This window comes from Triticum dicoccoides, chromosome 2B (genome assembly GCF_002162155.2).
Source record: "Triticum dicoccoides isolate Atlit2015 ecotype Zavitan chromosome 2B, WEW_v2.0, whole genome shotgun sequence".
In the NCBI taxonomy this organism is placed as follows: domain Eukaryota; kingdom Viridiplantae; phylum Streptophyta; class Magnoliopsida; order Poales; family Poaceae; genus Triticum; species Triticum dicoccoides.
Window position 1 is genome coordinate 538,132,770 of NC_041383.1, and position 6,781 is coordinate 538,139,550.

Here is a 6,781-nt window from a genome sequence, read left to right on the forward strand (position 1 = left end):
TCAATAGTTGGATCCAGTACAAGGGCGGCCGAACCACCGTGACGAATACTGGTTGGGTGATCCCTGCGATCAAAAGTGATCGGACTGACTGACCATGGGTTGAATTTTGGGGCACGGGCTCTACGGCACAGACGTCCCTTGGTGCGCGCTTGCGCTCCCTTTCGGGAATGTGAGTGACATCAATCATGTTCACTGTTTTCACCTCGGGGGGAAACTATTTTTGGCCCCCGGTGTTCGGCTGATGGGGCTCATTATCCTCGTCACTTGGAGGTCCCTTTCCCTTGTGTTTGGTATTTATCTTACCGGCCTGTTTGAAAACCCAATAATTCCTCTTGGTGTGGTTAGCAGGCTTATCGGGTGTGCCATGAGTCTGACAGGGCCTCTCAAGGATTTTATCCAAGCTGGATGGACCGCCCCTGTTGCCTTTGAAAGGTTTCTTCCACTGACCGGTTTTAGAACCACTGAATCCGGCATTGACTGTCGTATCATCTGCGTCGTCATTGTTGCTCTGGCGCTTGTTTTTATTGTGGCGAGGTTTACCATTACCATCCCTGGCCTTGGAAGTGTCGGGGTCGCTGTTGCTTCTACGAGCTAACCAGCTATCTTCACCCACACAGAAGCGGGTCATAAGTGCAGTTAAGGCTGCCATGGTCTTCGGCTTCTCCTGCCTGAGGTGTCGGGCAAGCCATTCGTCCCGGACGCTGTGTTTGAAGGCCGCTAAAGCTTCGGCGTCCGGACAGTCCATGATCTGGTTCTTTTTAATTAGCAACCAATTCCAAAGCTTGCGAGTCGATTCGCCTGGTTGCTGGATTGTGTGACTCAAGTCGTCAGCATCCGGTGGCCGGACATAGTGTGAAAGTTGTCCCGAAAAGCGTCTTCCAAATCTTCCCAGGTTCCAATGGAGTTTTCTGGGAGGTTGTTCAGCCAGTGCCGCGCTGGTCCTTTCAGCTTTAGAGGAAGATATTTAATGGCATGGAGGTCATCTCCATGAGCCATGTGAATGTGGAGAAGAAAATCTTCAGTCCAGATGGTCGGATCCGTTGTTCCATCATACTGTCCGATGTTCACGGGTTTAAACCCTTCCGGAAACTGGTGTTGCATTACCTCATTGGTGAAGCACATGGGGTGTGCGGCGCCCCTATATCGTGTGACATCACGGCAGAGATCGGATGACATCTGAGTTCGGTTCTGATCCCGAATATTGTAATGGTCATCGCGCCGAACTTCATAGCCATTATCTCGTGCTGGGGCACAGCCTCGTGATCCATAGATCGATCTAGTCTGACCGGCTTTATTGGCCAGGTCCTGTTGCAAGTCATATGTGTAACTCGCAGCCGCTATCTCCTTGCCCCTTCGGCGAGGGGGTGCAGGCTGGTATTCGGCTTGATATGCCGCTTTATCCCTTCCACGTGGTGGTCGGTCTGGTTGATTTGCCTGATTGTATTTCGATGGTACTGGCTCGAGGGCTTCGTCCTCGAATTGTGGCAGCAGCTTGTGCTTGGGGTAACTTTTGGTAGGTCGCTCGTGGCCGTACTCCTCGGCGGCCGGGACCTTAGTCCACCTTTCATTGAGTGTATCCTGATCAGCTTTAAGTTGCTGCTATTTCTTTTTCAGGCTCCGGACTGCAGCAATGAGCTGTCTCTTGAAGCGTTCTTGCTCGAGGGGTTCCTCTGGGACAATATGTCTTTGTCACTGAGGCTAACATCCTCTTCGGAGACTGGCATATAGTTGTTGTCTTCCGAATGTTCATGATCAGCGTGCTCAGGGCTATACTGACCCTCTTCCCTCTCATCCTGTTCGGATGTGGGCTTGATGGGGTGTTCGGGATCTTCGGCATCATCCAGAGTCTCATTGTCTCTAGAACCAGTATTACTATCCGCCCGATGCGATCGTGAGTGGTGCCGCTGACGTCGGCGCTTTGGTGGTTTATCGACGGACTTGTGCTGATCGGGTTTCTAGTTATCCTCATCGTCCTTTTTGTCAGGAGTGTCCACCATGTATACGTCATAGGTTGAGGTGGCCATCCAACGCCCTGTCGATGTCTTCGGACACGTAGTCTAGCATGTCGGTTAAATCCTCGACAGTGGTTGTTAAGTGGGTGGTGAGTGGGTCATAAAGTTCCCCACTCTCCGCCTCCGCCCTGTACTGGGTGCAGTTAGGAGGCAAGCCTTCTGCAATGGTGAGGGATTGCATTAAGCCTAGCGCGTTGTCTAAGGGCGAAAGTTGGATGCGATTTCGCGGATCTGGAGGGCTAAGTTCGATGATAGACACCTGATCGGGCCCGATCGACACAGACTTTGATAGTTCGGAACTAACGTCCAGAGGCAAGTCCAAAACCGCATCTGGGTCTCCGATCGTAAGTTCCATGGTCGAAGAGAGTCCAGCGGGGGTGATTCCCCCGTCCTCGGACGTTACTACCCGCTTCAGATCTACGGCCGAGGTGGGTGTGAGTATCGACCCCTGGACGGGATCTAAGAGCGGATCCGAAGAGTTTCCTTCATGGGGGCAAGGTGCGGCAACCGGGGCCGTGAACGCCTCGAAGACCAGATCTCCTTGGATACCGGCGATGTAATTCAGATTTCCAAACCTGGTCTGGTGGCCGGGGGCATAACTGTCGACCTGCTCGAGGTGGCCGATCGAGTTGGCATGAAGCACGAAGCCTTCGAACACAAAGACCTGTCCGGGGAGAAAGGTCTCCCTAGACTCAGCATCATCATTGATGAAGAGGCGAGCCATCGATCCTTCTGTCGATGATACAGTAGAGCTCTCAATGAAAGCACCAATGTCGCTGTCAAAACCAGCAGATCTCGGGTAGGGGGGCCCAAGATGTGCATCTAAGGATTGATGGTAACAATGGACAAAGGACACCGTGTTTACCCAGGTTCGGGCCCTCTTAATGGAGGTAAAACCCTACTCCTGCTTGATTATATTCGAAGGGTATATGGGGTACAAGAGTTGATCTACCACGAGATCGTAATGGCTAACCCTAGCTCGGCTAGCCTAGTAATGTTATGATCCTGCCTTCGATATAACCCTCCGGTTTATATAGATACCGGAGGGGCTTAGGGTTGTACAAAGTCGGTTTAACAGAAAGGAAAGAGTATATCCGGACACCTAAAGTTGCCATCCACGTATACGGGAGTCCCTACCGGACACGAGAGGTGACCTTCCGCTTTGTATCTTGACGGCCCATCAGTCCGGCCCATATCCAGTAGACCGGACACCCGAGGACCCCTTAGTCGAGGACTCCCTCAGCCATACATGGGCTGGAAGTTACAATGGGATGGAATCATATTGGATGGCCCAGATGATGCTACTGGGCCTAATTGGGATAGGCCATAATGAGCCGCGAGTTAGCGGGCTGTAAATGGGCTATATGCGAATAGGCCGCTTGTCGGTGTCAAAACCGACAGATCTTGGGTACGAGGGCCCAAGGTGTACGTTTAAGGATCAATGGTAAGTATGGAGAAAGGACACAGTGTTTACCCAGGTTTGGGCCCTCTTAATGGAGGTAAAACCCTAATCCTGCTTGATTATATTCGAGGGTATAGGGGGTTACAAGAGTTGATACCTTGAGATCGATTCGGCTAACCCTAGATTAGCTAGCCTAGCAATGTTGTGATCCTGCCTTCGATCTACCCTCTGGTTTATATAGACACCGGAGGGGCTTAGGGTTGTACAGAGTCGGTTTTACAGAAAGGAATAACATATCCAGACACCTATACTTGCCATCCACGCATATGGGAGTCCCCACTGGACACGAGAGATAATCTTTTGTCTTGTATTTTGACGGCCCACCAGTCCGGCCCACATCAAAAAATCGGACGCCCGAGGACCCCCTAGTCCAGGACTCCCACAGTAGCCCTTGAACCAGTCTTTAATGATGATATATTCGGCATTCAGATTGTCTTTGGCATTGCAAGGCGGGTTCCTTGAATAATACACTTCGGCTCTCCTGTGTAAAAGAATTGTATCTGTCTTTTCATAATAAACACAACCCTTAGCCGCGAAGGCAGGATATATATATATATATATATATATATATATATATATATATATATATATATATATATATATATATATATATATTGGGTCTATTACGATAACACCCCTTAAGACCTTATTCTAATAACACTAGACTTATTCTACTAACAGTTTTGCACTTCAAAAACAACTGACCGAACCACTCTCGCACGACAAACCGAGCAGCCTCCCCCACTTAACCCACCTTCTTCCCAGTCAACCCCCACCTCTCTCCCATGTTTCTCCCGCTCCACCCCCAACCTCCACCTCTCGCGGCTCCAGCAACCTAAGACCCTGCCACCCTATCCAACTACCTTCATCGCCGCTGCCGGACTGGACGCGCGCCGCCACCACTCGATTTGCCGCTCCACTCCATCACCTAGCTCCCTGTCTGCCGCGCCCTGGAGTGGATCCAGATGGTTGCGCCCGTGGAAAGGATCCGGCGACCAGGGCTTTCCCAGTGCCCTACCTTCCTTACCGCGCGCCGCCCCTGCTAGCTCTTGGATGCCCAGCCATGGCTCCTCTCTTGGCCGAGCTCTCCTTGCCGTCCCCGACCCACCGTGGAGCTCCCTCGGCCGAATCCATCGGCTGTCGAATCCGGCGCCGGCGAGCGGATGGGCCGCCTCCCCTGCACCACCCCAGCCAGATCCAGTCGGTTGCCTCCGCACCCACTTCTCCTTCGCCTCCTTCTCGGGCAAACTACTCCTCCCGCGGATCCATCGGCCACCGAATCCCATGTCGGCTGGCTGTCGCGGCCCCACGCCACCAGATCCTGTCGAGGGGGTGCTCCGTCGGGCTTGTGGAGGCGAGGTGCTGGTAGGAGGTCACCTCCACCGTGCAGTGCACACCGGCGCACGTGCAGTTCATCAACACAGCGTGCAAATCCCCCACACGGGTGAGAGCAAACCCCACCCTATCCTCTGCCCCCCACCATCTCTGCCCACTATTGGCATGTAGTTCAGTGATGTTTGTACTTGCAGAGAATTCACCAGGGGGACATCAATGAAAAAGTCATGGATGGCTGCGATGATTAGGGTCTCCAAATGCAAAAACTGAAGTATTTTGTTTTGAGGGCATGCAGCGCAAAATACTTATGTTTTTAGGAGTTCATTTTGTTTTCAGTTTTTGTAGTCGAATATATGCGTCTCTGCAGTATGATGGTTGTGCAGTTCGATTGCAATTGATGTGTGTTTTCTCCTCCATGGCACTGCAAGCTACTGATTTTCCATGAACACGCTGTTGTCTGCCATTCCAGGTTCACTGCCATAGCAGTTTGGTGTGTGTGCTAAACAAGTCTTGCAATTCCCTTGCGCTCTCCACCGGTAGGAGCCTGCCCGGCCTCTGCCTCATCGACTCGGTGAGCAATTCCCACAATCCAAATCTTTTCTTGTAAGCACAACCTCTTATTTTGTATATATATTGTCGAGTTTGTGCGTTTAACCAAATTTCATCATGTGCTCCAGCAGTTAAAACTGAATTGCAACATACCAAGGAGGAGAGTGGTGTGGGCTCCATTCTTTCGGCTCTGGTGAGGCCTCCAACGAGCGCCTCGCCACCAGACCAAAACTCGCAATTGCCGTTGTTCCTTCGGTGCCGTCGGTGGTCGTCCCTTCATTGTTGGGAGTCGTTGCAGTCCGTCGGCGACGCGCTTGCAGCTCGCCGCCCTTAGACAGTCCCATGGCGGAGCTCTACTATCTGGGCTGTCCCGCTCCCCTCTCTTCTCCTACCTCCGGATGTAGTACGTCAGTGCCGTGGGCGCCGCACCAGTGTAGTTCGCCGGTGACGAATGGTGCAGTGCACCTCGCCGTGCGGTGCGGCTCAGAGTAGTTTCCCCCTCCCCCCTTTTTATCTTTTCCACCTTTTTTCTGGATTTTCCATGTGTAGTTCAACCAGATCCCGGGAGCAGTGCACTGCCCGCCCTGATGTAGTTCATCCATAGCCACCACGCGAGGTCATCGTTGCTAGTGTCGTGACTCCAAGCAGATGGCGGGTGGAGTAGCCCACCTTGCACTGCAGCATGGCGTTTCCATTATGGTGTCGCTCCTCCTCCCATCTCTCATCCTTTCTTGCAGTTCACTATATAGATTGAAGCAGTGCTCCACCTACTTACCTGCATCACAAAGTTCACTTGAAAAAATGTTAACCACATCACCGGTGGTACTTTGATTGTTGTTCAGCTGGTGGCCCACACAGGCTATGGAGGCGCTGCTGCAAGTTTACCTACAGACGTCCTCCACCTCGACGAGGTATGCGAGATCCAACCGGAGACTGCCCCAGCCACCAGGAGCATACCCACTCGCCGACGAGACAGCAACCCACAAGCGTCGTGCGTGTGCAGTTCATTTTTGCGTATGCTTGCAAAATGCGGTGTGTGTATGCGTACAGTCCACCCCCTCGGTCATGAGTGTATTTTGTGAGAAAATATTTTGTATTGTCACATGTGACGATTTTGCTTGTTTTATGTATGCTTGTAAAATGCATTGTGTGTATGAGTGCAGTGCACTCTTGTGGTTCCCTTCGTAAAAACAATAGAAAACATCACAAAGAAGTTCACTTCTTTTTAGATGTAGTTCACTAATTTCTGTCCCGGGGTTTACTTTCACAAACAAGATGCAGCTCTCTAATCTTCACTGTGTGGTTCATTAACTTTGACCGTGTGGTCCAGATAAGATAAGCCACAGTAGTTAGAAAAGGACAAAAAGACCATATGGGTCACTTAGTCTCGTAGCAGAAAACAAATGGCGTCCCCTTTTCTAGC

The 6,781-nt window shown here is 51.5% G+C and overlaps 1 long non-coding RNA gene across 2 annotated transcripts; it reads left to right on the top strand.

The window, feature by feature from the left end:
* Window positions 1–4,216: 4,216 nt before the first annotated feature.
* On the top strand, window positions 4,217–6,578 carry LOC119364707. Of its 2 annotated transcripts, XR_005175059.1 has the most exons (4): window positions 4,217–4,918; window positions 5,004–5,380; window positions 5,487–6,057; window positions 6,201–6,578. It is a non-coding gene; the product is annotated as an uncharacterized LOC119364707 (long non-coding RNA). The 2 variants fall into 2 exon arrangements; XR_005175058.1 differs by having other exon boundaries at window positions 5,490–6,578.
* The last annotated feature ends 203 nt before the right edge of the window (window positions 6,579–6,781 follow it).